The sequence below is a fragment of the Ursus arctos genome, unplaced genomic scaffold (genome assembly GCF_023065955.2).
Source record: "Ursus arctos isolate Adak ecotype North America unplaced genomic scaffold, UrsArc2.0 scaffold_5, whole genome shotgun sequence".
NCBI lineage: Eukaryota > Metazoa > Chordata > Mammalia > Carnivora > Ursidae > Ursus > Ursus arctos.
The window spans coordinates 7443558-7467735 of NW_026623067.1; the positions used below are offsets into that span (position 1 = coordinate 7443558).

At 36.1% G+C, this 24178-nt stretch overlaps 2 pseudogenes; both read right to left on the reverse strand.

Moving 5' to 3' along the window:
* Window positions 1-1439: 1439 nt before the first annotated feature.
* On the reverse strand, window positions 1440-17834 carry LOC125282937 (olfactory receptor 2AK2-like; annotated as a pseudogene).
* A 2030-nt stretch (window positions 17835-19864) lies between these two features.
* On the reverse strand, window positions 19865-20830 carry LOC125282938 (olfactory receptor 2AK2-like; annotated as a pseudogene).
* Window positions 20831-24178: the final 3348 nt, after the last annotated feature.

Sequence of the window (24178 nt, forward strand, 5' to 3'; positions counted from 1 at the left end):
AATATCAAATGACCCAATGAAAGAAAAATACAGTGGAATGTTAGTCAGCAATAAAAACAATAGCAGTAATGCTTGCATCATTAAGGTTGCCCCTCATAAACATTGAGGGAAAGAAGCCAGTTGCACAAGAGAACTGTTTGTTGGAGTCTATTAATAAGGTCTTCTATCAGTGTTGATGGAAATCCAAATTATGACAAAAGTGGAAGGGAGGTGCTAATGGAGGATAGAAATGTTCGCTCCTATGGTTTTCCTCCACAGTAATAATGATGATTTCTCACTTACAGTATTTCTTCTAAGATTTCAACCAAATTCTTTGTTCTTATGATTCCCTCATATTTTACATCATTTCTGTCAGCAAGCCTCAAAGGTCTGCTTTCTACTCATCTCCAGAGGCTGGCCACTTCTTGCTTCTCAGCCATTACCACTTATCTCCAAGGTAGAATCTTATAAAAACTGTACTACTGTAATGTCTCATAACCTCCCATTTCAATTCTCTTTGAAAGCACAGCAATGGTTGCCAATTTTCCTGGATTACAAAGAAAACCTCCTCACAATGGTCAAGTTTACATTTCAAATTCAGACTCCATTAAATTTACCCATTTCCTAAAGCCCAACAATTTATTCTTTTATTTTCTGTGCCGTCAATCAAGTATTCTCTTCAAAAATATTTTTTCATTTACTTTTTCCTATGTCCAGAACATTCTTTATGACATATCCATTTGAAATGTTTTTTCATCTCAGTCAAATTTTTGACCATGCATCACTCTCATATTTGTCCCTATTGGACTATTTTTTATAAAACTACAAAACACTCTGGCTTATCCTTTCCCAATATCCATTTTTTCCCATTAATTACTACTTTAGACATACAGTAAATTATTCATGTTTATTTTATTAATATTACATCTCCCTGCACTGAAATGCAAACTTAATGAGTTCAAAGATTTCTGTTGGTTCTAATCTTTCTTTACTTCCATATAACCAATGCGTGCAGAAGTGCCACACACATAGTTAAAACATTAAAGCAGTTGAGTGAACAGGTGAATGAGTGAGTTATCTAGTCTGCTCTACATGACAGTATATTTTTTACATAGAACTTTTTAATGTTTTGTGTTTGAGTAGATTGTATTTCCTTTCATTGCATTTCAGATATTAAGAAAGACATTGCAAAATATTTGTTGTGATATGTAAACACTAAGTTATCAAGAATGAAAACTATTGCTTTAGAAATTACATGATGTTGAAAATAACACATTTCTCCAGCTTCCAGTTTGGAAATTAGTCCAGTTTCAACATGTATGATTAAGTTATTCTGAAACCAAGAGGAATCAATATATTTATCAATTTATTTCTTTGATAAGTATTTCTTAGAGTTTACATATTCTAGAACAGTATTCCAAAAATATTCTATGTTATTCAATCTCATTTACTAGGGGCTCCTAAGGTGCTATTTTGTGTACAAATACACACTCTACCAATTGTCTTCTCATGGCCCCGATAACCTCCTTATTTCTGAGGCTGTAGATAAATGGGTTCAGAAGAGGTGTGATGATGGTATAAAACACTGCCACTGCCTTATCCTCTTCTGGAGAATGCAAGGAGTGTGGCCTTGGATAAGTGGAGAGAGTAGTCATATAAAATAGGCTTGCCACAATCAGGTGAGAGGAGCAAGTGGAGACAGCTCTTCTCTGTCCTTTTCCTGTACTCACCTGGAACACCACAGTTAGTACACATGCATAGGAAGCTAGAATGGCCATGAATGGTAACAGCAGAATAATCACCCCACTCAGAAGGACTGTGTACTCATACTGGGAAGTGTCCTGACACACCAGTGGCAATGGAGATGGAAGTTCACAGAAAAAGTGGTTGATGACCCATGATCTACAAAATGGAAGTTGAAATACATACAATGTATGTACTAAAGCATTGATAGAACCACTCGTCCATGCACATGTGACCATGAACCAACAGATCTTCTTGCTCATGAGTATAGGATAGTGTAAAGGGTGACAGACGGCTACATATCAATCATAAGACATGAAACCAAGGAGAAGAGCTTCAGTTCCACCAAGGACCATGAACAAAAAGGTTTGAATCACACAGCCTAAAAATGTAATGGTCTTACTATTTAACAGGAAGTCGGTGGTCATCTTGGGCACTGTGGTGGAAATGTTCATTATATCCATGAAGGAGAGCTGACTGAGTAAAAAGTACATTGGAGTGTGGAATCTGGTGTACAGTTGAATGAGAAGGATCAGTATAATATTCCCCATTTAAAGCCGCTGCAAAGAGGATTACAATGGCTACACAGAGGAAAGTGTCCATGAGACCATATTGGAAAAGACCAGAAAGTATGAAGTCTGTTTCAACACTTTGATTTCCTGTTTTCAAAGCTTAATTCAAAATATCAGAGCAGATCATATCTGAAGATTCCATGTAAATACAATGACTGCCCTTTAAGAGAAAATAAAATGATTATTATTAAATGAGTTTATTTGCCACCAGATCATTTCCCCAGCCAAGGAAAGTATCCACACTGTGCACTGCTTTGATTTTCTTCCCAAAATGAGTGGAAGCAACATTATCATATTACAGTAACTTTGAGAGTGCAAGCCCTGGATGATCATGTGTAAATAGAAATCTTTACACAGAAGACAACATTAAGAGAATGTATGGTCACTCAATTTCCACTTAGCTTTGACTTTTTCTTTTTATCACCAGATGTGTTCATCACACTCAATTCCTCAATAGATTTATAACATTGTTAAATGCACTATACATTTCCAACCAATTTGGGAAAAAATTATATATATATATATATATATATATATATATATATATATATATTTTCATCCTTTTATTTTCTTTTCAATAGATACATTTCTTAGGCCATTTGTTATGCATATGCAAAGCTCTTTATTCAGATTTTATACCAACTCTGATTCTAAAGATAATTCTGTGGTACGTTCTAGAAACATAGAATTTTGTGGGGAAAAAAATCCCAAAAAAACAAAAAAAAACCCACAAAAGAACAGCCCCTTATTGTGGAATATCTCAATTTTATGCTATAATGCTTATGACATTATAAATAAAATGATTATTCAATAAGTGCAAAATTCTTAGCACTTTTTAAAGCATGTAGAAAGTTATCTGATCTATTGTTTTCCCATCTCTGATTCCAAACATTATACTGTGGTAAGTATTAAAAACATCGCAGGCTGTAAAAACTTCTCCATAACATTTCAAGAAATTAATTTTAAGCTATGACATCTATAATGTAGTGTAAATAAAATAAAATATATTTCACTTAATAGATGAAGGAAAAGCACTAATGTGAATGTTAAAATGGAAGCACCTAAAGACATAATGCATTTTCTTTCCCCAAAAAGAAATCCTCTACTCAAACTCCAACATCCAGAGGCACTTTCCAGAAGTAGATAAAATTCCAAACTGAAGTTCAATTCACATTAATATAAAATACACACATTGAGGACTCACAGGTTTTATGATATTATGTTCACCAATATAATTTAAACATAGTTCGCCATCCAAAGAAACAAACCAAACCAAACCAAAGCAAACAAACAAAAAGTGTGATTAAAATGTAGCTCTGGTGCATTAACTAATATCTCGGAATTTCATACTAGTCAAGCAAATTAAATTGACATCATTTGAAAGTGTGCTTTCAACCAAAAACAGAACCTTTAGCAGGAGAGAACAAGCAGTATTAAAGCTTACATTTACCATGGTAGATTTGAGAACAACTTAAGTATTATTAGATCCATATACTGAAAGTCAAACATTTCTACCTAAACAACTTTATCAATATGCAATTAGTTCTTTTTTTAACTTTTTTAGGAAAGTCCATAATATTTTTCAAAGTGGCTGTACCAGTTTTCATTCACACCAACATGAGTGTTCCTTTTTCTACACAACCTGTTGTTTCTTTGTTGTTGATTTTAGCCATTCTGACAGGTGTGAGGTGACATCTCATTGCAGTTTTCATTTGTATTTCCCTGATGGTAAGTGATGATGAACATCTTTCCTTGTGTGTGTTGGCCATCTGAAAGACAAATCAAGAAACAGAATCTAAATAATAGAGGATAAACTATTGCTTATCAGAGGGAAGGAAGTTGGAAATGGGCTGAATATGTGATAGGAATTAAGAAGAGCACTTTTCCTGATAATCCCTGGGTGATGTATGGAATTGTTGATTCACTATATAGTACACCTGAAACTAATGTAACATTTTGTGTTAACTAACTGGAATAAAGTAAAAACTTTTAAAAATGGCAATTAGGTCTGTAAGTATTTTCATCATAATAAAAACTCTTCTGATTCTTATCAAACTCCAAAGATATATTTACATTATTTTTTCTGCACATTTTCCTTGAATTTTGAATTCCGCTCTTATTAAAAAACTTTAATGTGAATTTTATTTAAGGTAAAGGTATTAAGTAACTCATACCAGGAGATGGAAATAAAAAAAAAAAGAGTAGAAATGGAAACCAAGCATACAGAAAATGTGTTATCTCCTTCATATTTTCAGTCACTAATAAGGTAAATATCAGAAGGGAATTATTAGTAATAACCAAGACTTGTATGGGGCCATACCACTTAAAAAGTATTTTAATAGAACTGCATAAAATTCTCACTATGTATGCTTTGTTTCCTAAAATACTTTATTAGTTTTACACACTTTTGTAATTTAAAAAATATTGTTGGATGTAAATTTGTGCTAAACACAATGTAAAATATTATGGTTTAAAGAAGAAAGGAACTGGGGTGCCTGGGTGTCTCAGTCAGTTAAGCCTCTGACTTCAGCTCAGGTCATGATCTTGAGGTCCTGGGATCAAGCCCCACATCAGACTCCCCACTCAACAAGGAGTCTGCTTATCTTTCTCTTTCTGTCCCTCCCCCTGCTTGTGCTCTGTCTTTTTCTCTAGTAAATAAAAAAAAAATCTGAATTTTTTTTAAACTAAAGATGAAAGAAACAAGCATGTTCATTAGCCTAATCAAGAATACAAGGATGTTCCAGGGTCAAGCTCTCTTACACACTGCTACAAAACTCTGGCCCTATCTCACTGTGACAAGATGGCCTTCAACGCCTTTGTTTTTTAAACCTGGGATGAGGGGTGCCTGGGTGGCTCAGTCAGTTAAACAGCTGCCTTTAGCTCAGGTCATGATCCCAGGGTCCTGGGATAGAGTGTCACATCCTATTCCCTGCTTAACATGCAGTCTGCTTCTCCCTCTCCCTCTGCCCCTCTCCTGGCTTGTGCTCTGTTTCTCTTTCTCAAATAAGTAAATAAAATCTTTAAAAAAATATAAACCTGGGATGACTCAAATTCAGTATAAGCCCAAACAAATTTCAAATACTTCTCTCTCTCATATATCTCTCACATATATCATTTAAGTAGTATGTTGATAATAGAGCCAACTCAGAAATAGTCCCATTGAGAATATGCACATGTTAGATGCTTAATGTAATTCACACGACATAATCATCAAAATGAAATACCTTTCCTTAAATAGTATGTCTGACACCAATTGCATGTTTTCCTTTTCAATATAAATTGTAGTAGAGGAGGAGTTAAGATGGTGGAGGAGTAGGGGACCCCTTTTTCAGCCGGTCCCCTGAGTCGAGTTGGATAGGTACCAGACCAGCCTAAATAACCACGGAATCAACCTGAGACTCAGGATGATACATCTGGATCTCTACAAATGAACATCTCCAGCGCTGAGAGTTGAGGTTTGAAGCGGGGAGCCATGAAACCACGCACAGATATCAGAAGATAAATGGAAGGGGGAGGGAGCCACCGTGTTCAGGCGCCGGGAAGCGGCAGCCACCTGCACGGGGAGCGGGGGACTCACAGAAGGCACCCACGAGAGAGCAGACTGAGACCGGTGAGCTGGGAGCATGCGCCACCAGGAATCTCGCGGAACAACCCCGGAATCCCGGTGTGCTCACGGGATCCAGACTGAGACCGGGAGCTCCAGGAGCGCATGCAGGGTGGCTGGCGGCTGGTGGGCCACCTGCACGGGGGAGCGGGCGGACCAGCCATCAGTAGGCACCCGCGAAACAGCAGACTAAGACCCTGAACCAGATGCATGCACCACCAGGCTTCACACAGAACTCTGGAATCCCGGTGTGCTCACCGGGCATAGACTCAGACCTGGTGATCTGGGAGCGTGAGGGGGTGGCTGGTGGCTGGCGGCGTTAGAAACACAAAGGACAGAGACGCGCCGGTCCTGGAAGTGAGGGCAGGGACGCCGGGTGTGGGGCGCACATCCCGGGACGCTGCAGGGTTGAGCAGCACCAACAGTAACGGAGTTAAAGTGGCCAGAACATCAGTGGAGAATGGGCCACAATCCCTCTGTTCTGTGACAATTCAACCTCTGCTGCCCTGACTCTCAGAAGAGGCATAACAGACCACCAGGGAAAGCCGCCAGAGAACAAAAGCCTGGAAATACCAGCTCACAGCCTGCCCATCCCCATCCCCCCTCGCAGGGGACACAGAGACTCTACCCAAACAGGGTTGCCTGAGTACCAGCGCGGCAGGCCCCTCCCCCAGAACACAGAACGAAGGCTGAAAAATCAAGAAGCCCACAACCCTGGGCGCCTGGGTGGCGCAGTCATTGAGCACCTGTTGTGATCCCGGCGTTCCTGAAAGGAGTCCCTCATTGGGCTCCTCCGCTGAGAGCCTGCTTCTTCCTCTCCCACTCCCCTGCTTCTGTTCCCGTTCTTGCTGACTGTCTCTCTCTCTCTCAGATAAATAAATAAATAAAATCTTTAAAGAAGAAGCCCACATCCCTAAGATCCCTATAAAACAAGGGGCACGGCCTGGGACCCAGTCAATAATTTGGGCTCTGGACAATCCCACAACCTCTCCTCATCAGAATGACAAGAAGGAAAAGCCCCCACAGCAAAGAAAAGACAGTGAGTCTGTGGCCTCTGCCACCGAAATAATGGATATGGATGTAACCAAATTATCAGACATGGAAATCAGAGTAACGATGGTCAAAATGATGAGTAGAATTGAAAAATGTATTAACGAAAAGGTTACTGAGAATAGAGAATCCCTAAAGATAGAAATGAGAGCGAATCTGACAGAAATTAAAAATTCTATGAGCCAAATGCAGGCAAAGCTAGAGGCTCTGACGGCCAGGGTCACCGAAGCAGAGAACGGGTTAGTGAATGGGAGGATGGGATAATAGAGGAAAAAACGAAAATAGAAGTTGGTCTTAAAAAAATCCACGCCCATGAATGTAGGTTACGGGAGATTACTGACTCAATGAAACGATCCAATGTCAGAATCATAGGCATCCTCGAGGGGGTGGAGAAAAACAGAGGTCTAGAAGAGATATTTGAACAAATTGTAGCTGAAAACTTCCCTAATCTAGCGAGGGAAACAAACATTCATGTCCAAGAGGCAGAGAGGACCCCTCCCAAGCTCAACCACAACAAACCTACGCCACGTCACGTCATAGCGTAATTCGCAAATATTAGATCCAAGGATACAGTATTGAAAGTGGCCAGGGCAAAGAAATTTCTCACGTACCAAGGCAAAGGCATCACAATTACGTCAGACCTGTCTACAAAGACCTGGAATGAGAGAAAGGGTTGGGGGAGCATATTTAAAGCTCTTTCAGAGAAAAACATGCAGCCAAGGATCCTTTATCCAGCAAGGCTGTCATTCAGAATTGATGGAGAAATAAAGACATTTCAGGATCACCAGTCATTAACCAATTTTGTAACCACAAAACCAGCCCTACAGGAGATATTAAGGGGGGTTCTATAAAGGTAAAAAGGCCTCAAGAGTGATACACAAAAGAAAGTCACAACCAATACAAACAAAGACTTTACTGGCAACATGGCATCATTAAAAACATATCTCAGTTCTTAGCACTAATGTGAATGGTTTGAACGCTCCCAGAAAGCGCCACAGGATTGCAGATTGGATAAAAAGAAATGACCCATCCACTTGCTGTCTACAAGAGACTCATTTCGAACCCAAAGATGCATTCAGACTGAGAGTAAGGGGATGGAGTACCATCTTTCACGCAAATGGACCTAAAAAGAAAGCTGGGGTAGCACTTCTCATATCAGATAAATTGGATTTTAAACTACAGACTATAGTTAGAGACGCAGAAGGGCACTATATTATTCTTAAAGGAAGTATTCAACAAGTGGATATGACAATTATAAATATATATGCCCCCAACAGGGGAACAGCAAGATACACAAGCCAACTCTTAACCAGAATAAAGAGACATATAGATAAAAATACATTAATAGTAGGGGACCTCAACACTCCACTCTCAGAAATAGACAGAACACCCTGGCAAAAACTAAGCAAAGAATCAAAGGCTTTGAATGCCATACTTGACGAGTTGGACCTCATAGATATATATAGAACAATACACCCCAGAACCAAAGAATACTCATTCTATTCTAATGCCCATGGAACATTCTCAAGAATAGACCATGTTCTGGGACACAAAACAGGTCTCAACCGATACCAAAAGATAGAAATTATCCCCTGCATATTCTCAGACCACAACTCTCTGAAATTGGAACTCAACCACAATGAAAAATTTGGAAGAAACTCAAACACTTGGAGACTAAGAACCATCCTGCTCAGGAATGACTCGATAACCCAGGAAATCAAAGATCAAAATAAACAATTTATGGAGACCAATGAGAATGAAAATACAACAGTCCAAAACCTATGGGATACTGCAAAGGCAGTCCTAAGGGGGAAACACATAGGCATCCAAGCCTCACTCAAAAGAATAGAAAAATCTAAAATGCAGTTTTTATATTCTCACCTCAAGAAGCTGGAACAGCAACAGAGGGACAGGCCTAATCCACTCACGAGGAAGCAGGTGACCAAAATTAGAGCAGAAATCAATCAATCAGAAACCAGATAGTGTAGAGCAGATTAACAGGACTAGAAGCTGGTTCTTTGAGAGAATCAATAAAATTGACAGACCACTGGCAAGACTTATCCAAAAGAAAAGAGAAAGGACCCAAATTAATAAAAGTATGAATGAAAAAGGAGAGGTCATGACGAACACCATTGAAATTGGAAGGATTATTAGAAATTTTTATCAACAGCTATATGCCAATAAACTAAGCAATCTGGAAGAGATGGAATCCTTCCTGGAAACCTATAAACTACCAAGATTGAAACAGGAAGAAATTGATTTCTTAAACAGGCCAATTAATTATGAAGAAATTGAGTCAGTGATAAACAACCTTCCAAATAACAAAACTCCAGGCCTGGACGGTTTTCCTGGGGAATTCTACCAAACATTCAAAGAAGAAATAATACTTATTCTCCTAAAGCTATTTCAAAAAATAGAAACAGAAGGAAAGCTACCAAACTCATTCTATGAGGCCAATATTACCTTGATCCCCAAACCAGGCAAAGACCCCCTCAAAAAAGAGAATTACAGACCGATTTCCCTAATGAATATGGACATCAAAATCCTCAACAAGATACTTGCTAATAGAATCCAACAGTACATTAAAAGGATTATCCATCATGATCAAGTGGGATTCATACCTGGGATGCAAGCGTGGTTCAATATTCGCAAATCAATCAGCGTGATACATCATATCAACAAGAAACGACTCAGGAACCATATGATCCTCTCAACTGATGCCAAAAAAGCATTTGACAAAATACAGCATCCTTTCCTGATTAAAACCCTTCAGAGTGTAGGAATAGAGGGTACATTTCTCAATCTCATAAAAGCCATCTATGAAAAGGCTACTGCAAATATTATTCTTAATGGGGAAAAGCTGGAAGCCTTTCCCTTAAAATCAGGAACTCGACAAGGATGCCGACTTTCTCCACTATTATTCAACACAGTACCAGAAGTCCTTGCAACAGCAATCAGACGACAAAAAGGGATCAAAAGTATTCAAATCGGCAAAGAAGAAGTCAAAATATCTCTCTTCGCAGATGACATGATACTCTATATGGAAAACCCAAAAGAATCCACTCCCAAACTATTAGAAGTTATAGAGCAATTCAGTAACGTGGCAGGATACAAAATCAATGCTCAGAAATCAGTTGCATTTCTATACACAAATAACGAGACCAAAGAAAGAAATTAGGGAATCCATCCCATTTACAACAGCACCAAAAACCATACGTTACCTTGGAATTAACTTAACCAGAGACGTAAAGGACCTATATTCTAGAAACTATAAATCACTCTTGAAAGGCATTGAGGAAGACATAAAATGATGGAAATATATTCCATGCTCATGGATCGGAAGAATTAACATAGTGAAAATGTCCATGCTACCCAGAGCAATCTACAGTTTCAATGCTATCCCGATCTAAATACCGAGGACATTTTTCAAAGAACTGGACAAAAAGTCCTTAAATTTGTATGGAAACAGAAAAGGCCCCAAATCTCCAAGGAACTGTTGAAAAGGAAAAACAAAGCTGGGGGCATCACAATGCCGGATTTCAAGCTGTACTACAAAGCTGTGATCACAAAGACAGCATGGTACTGGCACAAAAACAGACATATAGACCAATGGAACAGAATAGAGAGCCCAGAAATGGACCCTCGGCTCTTTGGGCAACTAATATTTGATAAAGCAGGAAAAAACATCTGGTGGGAAAAAGACAGTCTCTTCAATAAATGGTGCTGGGAAAATTGGACAGCTACATGCAAAAGAATGAAACTTGACCACTGTCTCACACCATACCTAAATTAAACTCCAAATGGATGAAAGACCTTGATGTGAGACAGGAATCCATCAAAATTTCAGAGGAGAACATAGGCAGCAACCTCTACGACATCAGCCAAAGCAACTTTTTCATGATACATCCCCAAAGGCAAGAGAAACAAAAGATAAAATGAACTTATGGGACTTCATCAAGATTAAAAGTTTCTGCACAGCCAAGGAAACAGTCAGAAAAACTAAGAGGCAGCCCACGGAATGGGAGAAGATATTTGCAAATGACACTACAGATAAAGGACTGGTATCCAAGATCTATAAAGAACTTCTCAAACTCAATACACGAGAAACAAATAAACAAATCAAAAAATGGGCAGAAGAAATGAACAGACACTTTTCCAATGAAGACATACAAATGGCTAACAGACACATGAAAAAATGTTCAAAATCATTAGCCATCAAGGAAATTCAAATCAAAACCACACTGAGATACCACCTTACGCCAGTTAGAACGGCAAAAATAGACAAGGCAAGAAACAACAATTGTTGGAGAGGATGTGGAGAAAGGGGATCCCTCCTACATTGTTGGTGGGAATGCAAGTTGGTACAGCCACTCTGGAAAACAGTGTGGAGGTCCCTTAAAAAGTTAAAAATTGAGCTACCCTATGATCCAGCCATTGCACTACTGGGTGTTTACCCCAAAGATACAGAGGTAGTGAAGAGAAGGGCCATATGCACCCCAATGTTCATAGCAGCAATGTCCACAATAGCTAAATCGTGGAAGGAGCTGAGATGCCCTTCAACAGATGACTGGATTAAGAAGTTGTGGTCCATATATACAATGGAATATTACTCAGCTATCAGAAAGAACGAGTTCTCAACATTTGCTGCAACATGGACGGCACTGGAGGAGATAATGCTAAGTGAAAGAAGTCAAGTAGAGAAAGACAACTATCATATGATTTCTCTCATCTATGGAACATAAGAACTAGGATGATCAGTAGGGGAAGAAAGGGATAAAGAAAGGGGGGTAATCAGAAGGGGGAATGAAATATGAGAGACTATGGACTATGAGAAACAAACTGAGGGCCTCAGAGGGGAGGGAGGTGGGGGAATGGGATAGACTGGTGATGGGTAGTAAGGAGGGCACGTATTGCATGGTGCACTGGGTGTTATACACAACTAATGAATCATCGAGCCTTGCTTCGGAAACCGGGGATGTACTTTGTGGTGACTAACATAATATAATAAAAAATCATTAAAAAAAATATAAGTTGTTGTAAACTCATCAAGGCACACCAAGTTTTTTCACTTACTTCAGAGGACTCAGCAGATTAAACAACTATTTGATAGCTGAGTGATTGAAAATGTGAAGAAGATTTCTTTCCCTCAACCATGCCATCCATGTCTTAGAAACTAAAGCAAATGATATTTCTTTAAAATAATATATTTTCTTCTTGATGAGCAGAATACAATTTTTCTTTACTTTTATAAAATAATAAAAAATCATTTCCTTTGAAGCATATAGTCTGTTATATACAGCTGTGTCTCACTCTTCTAGAATTTTGTTATTAAAATAAAACATTAAAAAAAGGATGAAAGATGTATCTGCAATAGTATATACATAGAAAGAATTCTTAACACACATGAGGGTAATAATTACAGAGTTACAACAAATTCTTCTAGTAAAACTACATTATTTTTTGATCGTGTATATAAAAGAGTTACATAGGCAGTATCACAATATTCTGAATAATCAAACTATTTTATTTGGCACATCTACAGAATAGAAAGAAAAATATTCCAAGAGAAATCCAAAAATATTTAAACTCTAATTTGCAACACGTTTTAGGATCTGTTCATGTACTCCTAGTCTGTAAGTTTATTGGTAATGTATTTTGCCATTGAGAATAAGCCTTTGATCATTTAGCATAAAAAATATAAGAGAAAATATAATTTAAATGTACACAGACATTTTCTTCCCCTTATATAAGATTTTCAACCTCTCAAGGCAAATGGACTGACTGTCTAATAATGGTGGAAACTCGTATTTTCGTTTCAACAGCCCTTTTGGGAAAACTTGGTCTCTGGTCCACAATTAACCATATGAGGCTTAATTAGAACTGGTATTGGTTTTCCAAAAGGGGAAAAAAAAAAGGTCTGGGCAAATGCTGTCATATATTTGTAAAAATGAAAACAATCACATCACCAGACCTATCTGATAGGGTTTTAAAAAGTATTAATTAACTGAATTTTCCTTTAGAATATGCATATGGATTTGAACTCTGCATAATCAATAACCAACTGATATATAGTCAGATTCTTTTTGTGTGTGAAAAATAGGTAGGAATTTCTAAGGAATTATATGACATAGGAGATGATGTTCTGTATTAACTAACACACATTTTTCATACAACAATCTTAAGAATATTGGCTTGCTTGTAGAAGTAGGACTCAGGTTTCAAAATTCCTTCAAAGGCAAATTGTGCTCAAGTTCAGAAAAGTAATTAAATTAATAGCATAATGTTCATCCATTTTTTTCTATAGCAATAATAGTTAATTGGTAGAAATGAAAATGAGGTTGGGTTTCCACCAGTCAACCTTCTAAACTAATTTAATGGGACAATATTGGCAACTCCTGTGCTGAGATTTGAAACAAACAAGAGGAAGAAGAAGAAGAAGAACAAGGAGAAGTAGAAGGAAAAGAAGATGAAGAAGAGGAGGAAGAAGAAAGAGAAGAAAGAGAAGGACAAGGAGAAGAAAGAAAGAAAATTGAAATAACTTGAAAGCCAAGGTAGAATAGTTTAGAGTTCAGAGAAGATGTGCATATATGTAATTTTCCTTTTACAGAGTTTCTATTGAGTACATATATTCTATCTTAATTTCTCCCAAATATCTTACATGTAAAATTTAGTTGAAAATATTGACTCTCACTTTTCGTGAAAATATCTTAATTGTATTTTCCAGCATGAGAACTGGTGATGTATGAAATTGTTGAATTATTATATTGTTTACCTGAAATTAATATAACAATGAATGCCAGTTACACTGGAATTAAATAAAGCCATCACTCTCAGAAGCAGGAAACAACAAGCTTTTCTAACACAGAGGAGGAGACAGACCCAGAAAACATACTAAAATAGAAGTCATCCTGAAAGAACAAAACAAGAAAAGGTCACAGCCAGAGAGATACCTGAAGCAGATATAAGTGAAATGCCTGATGGAAAATTTAAAGCCACAAACATAAAGATACTTGCTGGAATAGAGGAAAACATGGAAGACATCAGGGACACAACTGTAGCAGAGATAAAAGAGTTAAAAAAATCAGGCTGAAATGAAAAATACAATAACTATGATTTGAAACTGATTGCACATAAAGACCACAAGAACAGAAGAATCAGAGGAATGAATAAGTGATATAGAAGATAGAATTACAGAAAATAATGAGGATGAATGAAAAAGAGAAAGAAGAATGATGAATCATGAGGGTAGACTGAGGGAACTCAGTGATTCCATAAAGCATAACAACATTTTGTATCATAGGCATCCCAGAAGAAGAGAGAGGAAAAGAGGGCAGAAGGATTATTAGAGGAAATAATAGTTGAAAGCTTCCTTAATCTGGTGAAGGAAACAGACACCCAAATTCAGGAGCACAGAGAACTCCCAACAAAATCAATAAAAGCAGGACCTAAAACCACCTTCGGATTGAAAGTATGGTGGGGGAGAGAACTGACATGCAAATGGACATTAAAAAAAGACTGAATTCTGATACTTATATCGGACAAACTAGATATTAAAACAAAGACTGTAACAAGAGATGAAGAAGGGCACTATATCGTAACAAAGCAGACTATCTAACAAGATCTCACAATTATAAATATTTATGCCCTCAACTTGGGAGCACACAAATACATAAAACAATAACAGACATAAAGGAAATCATTGACAATAATAAAATAATAGTATGGGACTTGCTTACCCCACTAATATCAATGGATAGATCTTCTAAGCAGAAAATCAACAAGGAAATAACGGCTTTGGATGACAAACTAGGCCAGATAGATGTAACAGATACATTCAGAATTTTTCATTCCACAACAGTAGAATACACATTCTTTTCAAGTGCACATGGGACATTCTCCAGAAAAGATCACATACTAGGTCACAAATCAGGTCTTAACAGGTACAAAGAGATTGTGATCATACCATGTATATATATTTACCACAACTCTATGAAATTTGAAGTCATACACAAGGAATAAAAAATAGAAAGGCCACAAATACATGGAGGTTAATGAACATCTTACTAAAAATGAATGGGTCAACCAGGAAATTAAGGAAGAAACTAAAAAAAACACATGGAAAAAAATAACAATGAAAATATGATGGTCAAAAACCATTGGAATGCAGCAAAAGTGGTCCTAAGAGGGAAGTATATAACAATATAAGTGTACCCCAAGAAGCAAGAAAAATCTCCAATAAACTAATCTTGCACCTAAAGAAACTGGAAAAGAACAACAAACAAAGCCTAAAACCAGCATAAAAAGGGAAATACTAATGATTAGAACAAAAAAGAATGGTATACTATGGACTCTGGGAAACAAACTGAGGGCTTCAGAGGGGAGGACATAAGGGATTGGATAGGCCGTTGATGGGTATTAAGGAGGGCACGTATTGATTGCATGGAGCACTGGGTGTTATATGCAAACAATGAATCATGGAACACTACATCAAAAACTAATGATGTATTGTATGGTGACTAACATAGCATAATAAAAAAAAATAATGGTATAGAAACTAAAAAACAAAACCAAAACAAACACAGAAGAACAGAAATGTGAAACCAGGAGGTTGTTCTTTGAAAAAATTAAGAAAATGAATAAATCCCCACCAGTCTTGTCATAAAGAGAAAAGGACCCAAATACATAAAATCGCAAATGAGACATGAGAAATAACAACAAACACCATAGAAATACGAACAATTATAGGAGAATATTGTAAAAAAGATTATGCTAACAGATTTAGATAAATGGAAGAAATGGATAAATTTCTAGAAATGTATTTGGTCTGTAATGCAATGAAATTGAATGAGTAATAAAAAAAAAATTCCCAGCAAACCAAAGTCCAGGGTGAGATGCCTTCCCAGGGAAATTCTACCAAACATTTTAAGAAAAGATAATATATATTTTTCTCAAACTATTCCAGAAAATAGAAATGGAAGGAAAAAATCCCAAGCTCTTTCTTCAAGGCCAGAATTACTATGATTCCAAAATCAGAGAAAGATTCCACCAAAGAGAACTACAGGCCAACATCCTTGACAAATATGGATGCAAAAATTCTCAGAAAATTCTAGCAAATTGAATCTGACAGTACATTAAAGAATTGTTTATCCTGATCATGTGGGATTAGTTTGTTTGTCACAGGGTGATTCAATGTTCACAATTCAGTCAATGAGATACACCACATTAATAAAGAAAAAAAGGTAAGAATCATAAGATCGTCCCAATAGATGCAGAAGAAGCATTTGAAAAAGTGCAATATTCATTCATGATAAAAACCCTCAACAAAGTAGGTCTCCAAGGATCGTACTTCAACATAATAAAGGCTATATATGAAAAGCCCAAAGCTGATATCATCTTCAATGGGGAAAAACTGAGAGGTTTTCCTCTCTGATCAGGAGCAAGACACGGATGTCCACCATCAACACTGTTATTTAACATAGTACTGGAAGGCCTGGCCTCAGCAATCACACAACAAAAACAAATAAAAGACACCCAAATTGGTAAGGAAGATATCCAATGTTCAGTATTTGCAAATGACATGCTACTCTCTATGTAGAAAATCCAAAATGCCCCTCCACAAAATTTCTAGAACTGATAAACAGGTTCAGTAAAGTTTCAAGTAACAAAATCAATATATTTCAAAACACCAACATTGAAGTGGTTGACAGAGAAATCCAGGAATAAATCCCATTTACAATGTCGCCAAATACCATAAGACACCTAGGAGTAAACATCACCAAAGAAGTAAAAGATCAGTACTCTGAAAATTATAAAACACTGGTGAAAGTAACTGAAGATGACTCAAAATATTTCATGCTTCCATGGATTGGAATAAAAAATATGGTTAACGTGTATATACTACCCAAAACAATCTACACATGTAATGCAGTCCCTATCAAAATATCACCAGCATTTTTCACAGAACTAGAACACACAATCCTGAAATTGATATGGAATCACAAAGACCTTGAATAGGCAAAGCTACATTGAGGAAGAAAAGCAAAGCTGGGGGCATCACAGTTTCAGACTTCAAGCTATATTATAAAGCTGTAATCATCAAGGCAGTAGGGTACTGGCACAAAAACAGACACATAGATGAATGGTACAGAATAGAAAACCCAGAAATGGAACCACAAGTATTTAGTGAACTGATCTTCAACAAAGCGGGAAGAATATGTAATGGAAAAAAATACAGGCTCTTCAATATTGATGTTGGGAGAAATGGACAACAACATGCACAAGAATGAAAAGGGACCACCTTTTTACACAATACATAAGAATAAATTCAAAATAGATGAGACCTAAATGTGAGACAAGAAACCATAAAAGTCCTAGAGAAGAACACAGGCAGTAACTTCTTTGATATTGGTCAAAGTAACTTCTTTTTTTTTTTTTAAAGATTTTATTTATTTGACAGAGGTAGAGACAGCCAGTGAGAGAGGGAACACAAGCAGGGTGAGTGGGAGAGGAAGAAGCAGCCTCATAGCAGAAGAGCCTGATGTGGGGCTCGATCCCAGATCGCCGGGATCACGCCCTGAAGGCAGATGCTTAACCGCTGTGCCACCCAGGCACCCCCGTCAAAGTAACTTCTTACTAGATTTATCTCCTAAAGCAAGAGAAGTGAAAGCAAAAGAAACTACGGGGATTTCATGAAAATGAAGAGCTTTTTTCAGGTGAAGGAAACAATGAACAAAACTAAAAGGCAACCTACACAATGGGAGAAGATAGTTTCAAATGACACACCTGATAAAGGGTTAATATTCAAAGTACACACATAACTTATAAAAGCCAATACCTGAAATATGAATAATCCAGTTAAAAATGGGGCAGAAGATATGACTAGACATGTTTCCGAAGAAGACAAAGGGCTAACAGACTCATGAAAATATGCTGAACATCACTCATTATCAGAGCAATACAAATCAATGAGATAACAAGAAGTTATTGAAACTTCTATTTTAAATTTGCTACAATCACCTCATACCAGTCAAAATGGCTAAAATTGACAACACAGGAAATGACAGGTGTTGGTGAGGATATGGAGAAAGGGGAACCCTCTTACACTGTTGGTGGGAATAAAAAGTGGTTCAACCACTCTGGAGAACAGTATGGAGGTTCCTCAAAAAGTTAAACATAGAATCACCCCATGAGCCAGCCATTGCACTCTGAGGTATTTACACAAACAATAGGTTTTTAAGTATCCCTCTTTGGAATATTTGATATTAATACCACAACCTAATTGTTTAATTAAAGTTAAGCATGCACTTTATCTATGACTAAACCATATTTTCCTTAGTATATGCTGAAGAAATAATTGAGTGCATGTGCCCACAAGAAAACTTTTGTATAGGGAAGGTTATAGCATTTTTATTCACAATAGCTGAAAATATCAAACAATCCAATGAAACCAATAGTAATACATTTACACAGTGGAATGCTAGTCAGCATTAAAAACAATAGCATTATTGCTTGCATTATTAAGGTTGAATCCCATAAACATGGAGAAAAAAAAGCCAGATGCACAACAGGATTATTTGTTGGATTCTATTAACACTTTCCCTCACTGTTGATGGAAGTCAGAATAATGACCATTGTAAAGAGGAGGTACAAATAGTGAAGTGGCACAAAGGAATTGGAAGATGGAATGCTGTTCCTATGGTTTTCCTCGATAGTAACAATGATGATTTCTTACTTCCAGTTTTTACTGCAAGATCTTAGCCCAATTCCTTGTTCTTTGATACCTCAAATTTCCCAACATATCTGTCCGCAAGCCTCAAATGTATGCTTTCAACTAATCTCCAGAGATTGACCACTTCTTTCTATATCATTACCACTTTTCTCCAAGGCAGTACCTCGTAACAACTGTACTACTGCAATGGTCTCCTAATTGCCTATTTCAATTCTCTTTGCAAGCATAACAATGGTTGCCAATTTTCTTGGATTAAAAACCAAGCGCCTCACAATCGTCAACCCACAATTAAAATGTAGGATCTATTACTACTCATTTCCTAGAGCCCACCAATTCCGTCCTTCATTTTCTTTGTCTTGTGAGTCACGTTTCCTCTTCTAAACTTTTTCATTTACGCTTTCCTATGTCAAGAACATTCTTTTTGACATATCCATTTGAATTATTTTTTCAGCTAAGTTAAATTTTTACCAAGTATCATTCTCATAGTTGCCCCTATTGGAATATTTTATTTAAAATTACAAAACTCTCTGGTTTAACCTTTCCCATATCCAGCATTTTTTCTATTAATTACTATATTTGACATAATCTAAATTATTCATGTTATTGTATTAATTTTATATATTTTTCTGTATTGAAATGCAAACTTGATGAGTTCAAAGATTTCTGTTGGTTCTTACTTTTCTTTACTTCCATATCACCAATGCCTGTAGCAGTTACACACACATAGAGCAATAAATCAGTTGTTGAGTGTACACATGAATGAGTGAATTAAATACTCTGATCTACATAAGATTATGTATTTTGCATAGATCATTTTAATGTATATGTTTCAATAGGTTATATTTCCTTTTCATTGCATTTCAGATATTAAGGAGGACATTGCAAGATATTTGCTGTGAGAGGCAAACATTGAGTTGACAAGGATGACATCTATGGTTTCAGAAACTAGCCAATGTTGACAATAACACCATCTTCCCAGCTTCCAGATGGGAAATCCATCCAGTTTCAATAAGTATGATTAAGCCATTCTGAAGCCAGTGGGAATCAATGTATTTATCAATTTATTTATTTTGTCAAATTTCACAGGGTTTACATGCTTCAAAACAGTATTCAAGGCAAAGTGATCTATGTCATTCAATCTCAATCAATAAGGGGTTCCCAAAGTGACATTTCAAAAACAAATATCCATTATGCCAACAGTCTTCTCATGGCCCCAATAACCTCCTTATTCCTCAGGCTGTAGATAAATGGGTTCAGAAGAGGTGTGATGATGGTGTAAAACACTGCCACCGCCTTATCTTGCTCCGGAGAATGCAAGGAGTGTGGCCTTGTGTAGGTGGAAAGACCAGTCACATAGAATAAGCTTGCCACAATCAGGTGAGAGGAGCAAGTGGAAATAGCTCTTCTCTGTCCTTTACCAGAGCTCATCTGGAACACTACAGTAAGTACACGTGCATAGGAAGCTAGAACAGCCATGAATGGCAGGAGGAGGATAATAAGCCCACTCAGAATGATTGTGTACTCATATGTGGAAGTGTCCTGACACACCAGTTGTAATAGAGATGGAAGTTCACAGAAAAAGTGGTTGATGAGCCGTGATCTACAAAATGGAAGATGAAATACATACAATGTATGTACTAAAGCATTGATAGAACCACTGGTCCATGCACATGTGACCATGAACCAACAGATCTTCTTGCTCATGAGTACAGGATAGTGCAAAGGGTGACAGATGGCTACATATCGATCATAAGACATGAAACCAAGGAGAAGGGCTTCAGTTCCACCAAGGACTATGAACACAAATGTTTGAATCTCACAGCCTGAAAAAGTAATGGTCTTACTATTTGACAGAAAGTCAGTGGTCATCTTGGGCACTGTGGTGGAAATGTTCATTATATCAATGAAGGAGAGCTGACTGAGTAGAAAGTACATTGGAGTGTGGAGTCTGGTGTCCAGTCGGATGAGGAGGATCAGTATGATATTCCCCATCAGAGCCACTGCAAAGAGGATTACAATGGCAACAAAGAGGAAAGTGCCCATGCGACCATATTGGAAAAGACCAGAAAGTATAAAGTCTGTTTCAATACTTTGATTTCCTGTTTTCATCGTTTAATGCAAAATATCAGAGCAGATCATATCTGAAGATTCCATGTAAAGACAATGACTGCCTTTTAATAGAAAAGAAAATATTATTAAATGAGTTGAATTGCCACCAGACACTTTCCCCAGCCAAGTAAAGTATCCAGAATGTTCACTACTTTTGTTTTCCACCCAAAATGAATGGAAAACAAAATTATATTAAATTGATAACTTTCAGATAACAAACTCTGTATGATCAGAAATGAATCAACATATTTACAAACAGCGACTTTTAGATATTTTCTGCTTACTTAATTTTCTTAGCTCTTTGTTTAAAACTTATATGCAATTAATTAACATATAATGTATTATTTGTTTTCGGGTTACAGGTCTGTGATTCATCAGTCTTATATAGTACCCAGTGCTCATTACAACAGAAACCCTCTCCAAGCTCTATATTTTTTGATCATCAGATGTATTAATCACACTCCATAACCCAATTAATTTATGACAGTACTAAACACATTGTAAATTTATGTCCACGTTGAAAAACACATATTTCTTCTTTTTTTTTCCTTTCTTTAAGTACAGAATTTGTAGGCAGTTTAGAACATATACAAAGTTATCTAATCAGTTTTATTTTTCTTTTTCCCCTACTTTTATTCCAAAAGGTAATAGTAAGGTAATGATTAAAAAAAAATTAAATGCTGTAAAAATTGTTCCCCAAAGTTCAAGAAATTAATTTTAGATTATGCCACATATTGTATTATAAAAAATAATTTAAAAATTATTTCACTCAATAGATGAGGAAAAAAAAAGTATAACAGTACGTGTTATGATGAGAAGCACCTGAAAGGTATCATGCACCTACTTTCCCCAAAAAAGAAATTCTCTAACACCCAGACACCTCTTCCAACACCCAAAACCACTTTCTTTCTAGGTGTAGATGAAATTCCAAATGTGAGTTCAAATTAGATTAATTAAAAATAAATACATTGAAGCCTGACAACTGTTATCATGTTCACCAATATAATTTAAAAATTACGATTACCAATCTTAAAACAATTGTAATTATCATGTAGCTCTGGTGCATTAAGTAATATTTGGAATTTCAATATGAAGTAAGAAATTTAAAATAACATCATCTTCAAGTTTGTTTTGCACCCAAACTGGAAATTTGGAAGAAGAAAGAAAGCAATATTAAAATTTACTATTGTAGAATTCAGAACAGGTTTAATATTATTAGATCCATAAACTGAAAGTCAAAAATTTCTACTTAAACAACTTTATCAAATGTGGACTTATATCTACAGTCATATTCAGCATAATAAAACCTCATGGTACTTATCATTGTTCCCACATATTTTTTCATTATTTTCCTCCACACTTGCCTTGAATTTTGGATTCTGCTTTTATTAAAATCTTAAGTGTTGTTTTTATTTAAGGTAAAGGAATTTGGTAACTCAAAGGAGATATAAACAAAATCAATGAGTAGCAATGGAAGCCATACGTTTAGAAAAAGTGTTACCTCCTTCATATTTTCAGTCAATTATAAGGTAAATATCAAAATGTATTTCTTCAAAATATCAATATTAATTATATTCATGACATATGGAACCATAAAACTTCCAAAAATAATAGAACCACATAAAATTCTCAGCATGTATTTTTTCATTTCCTGAAATTCTTTACTTCTACATACTTTAATTATTTCAAAAATATTGTTCTATATAACTTTATGCTAAACATAAGGTAAAATGTTAGGGGTTAAAGAAGAAAGAAAAAAAATATGTTCACTAGCCCCGTCAAGAATACAAGGACGTTCCAAAGTCAGGCTCTCTTAGGTAAGAGGTACCCAGTGCTACCAAACATTGGTCCTATGTCAATGTGGCAAAATATCCTTCATCTCCTTTGTCTGTTAAGCCTGGCATGATTCAAATTCAATATAAGACCAAACAAATATCAAATACTTACCTCCATATTCTTTTTACATAAATTGTTTAGTAATATGTTGATAACATAGCCACTCAGAAATAGTCCCTTTGAGAATATGCTGATGGCAGATATATAATAGAATTCACACTACATAATCATCAAAATGAAATGAATTTCTTTAAATAGTGTTTGACACTATTTGCAAGTTTTCTTTTTCAGTATAAGTTGTAGTAAACTCATCAAGGCACACCAAATTCTTTTCACTTACTTCAGAGAATTCAGAAGATTAAACATTTGTTTACCAGTTGAGTGATTGAAACTATGAAGATTTCTTTCCCTTCACCAAGCCATGTCTTCAAAACTAAACAAAAAGATATTTCCTTAAAATAGTATATTTTCTTCTTGATGTGCAGACATAAAAATTTTATTTACTTTTATAAAATAATTAATCTAAAAGTCATTTCCTTTGATGCATATAACCTCATATAGAGCTGTGTTGCATTCTTCTAGAATTTTATTCTTAAAATGAAACATTAAAAAATGATGAAAGATGTATCTGCAATAGTGTGCATAGGAAGGATTCCTAACACCTACCAGAGGGTAGCAATCACAGCAATTTCTATTTTAATAAGAAAATTTAGTAAAACTACATTATTTGTTGATCATATATATATTTGGCAGAACCAAATATACTCTGAATAATCAAGCTATTTAGGGTGGCACATCTGAAAAGCAGAAAAAAAAATGATTCCAAGAGAAACAAAAATGTTTAACTCCTAAATCTCTAATTTGAGACTCGTTTTAGGAGCTGTTAATGTTCTCCAAGTCTGTAAGATTATATTGATGTTTTTTTTTCCCTTTTTTTTCCATAGACAATAAGACTTCAATCATTTAGCTAAATTTCTACTAAATTTAGTAGAAAACATAATTTAAACATACATAGAAATTTGCTTCCCTTTATGTAAGATTTTTAATCTCTCAAGGCAAATGGACTGACTGCCTAATGATGGTGGAAACTCATATTTTGGTTTCAACAGCCCTATTGGGAAAACTTGGTCTCTAGGCCACAATTAATCACATATTATGCATTGCATATGTTGCTTCATTAGCGTTTGTGTCAGTGATCCAAAAGAAGAAAAAAAAAATGAGTTCTGGCCAAGTGCTGTCATGTATTTGTAAAAATGAAAACAACCATGTCACCACTCCTATCTAATAGGGCTTTAAAATGTATTAATTAAAGGATTTTCCCTTTAGAATGTGCATATGGATTTGAAGTCTGAATTATTAATAACCACTGACATATAGTTGGATTTTTTGTGTGTAGAGATAGGTAAGAATTTCTGGGGAATTACATGACATAAGAGTTGTTACCTGTTAACTAGTGAATTTTTCTGATATAGTAATCTTAAGAATATTGGCTTGCTTATGGAAGAAGGACTAGGTTTCAAAATTCCTTAATGTGCAAATTGTGCCCAAGTTCAGACA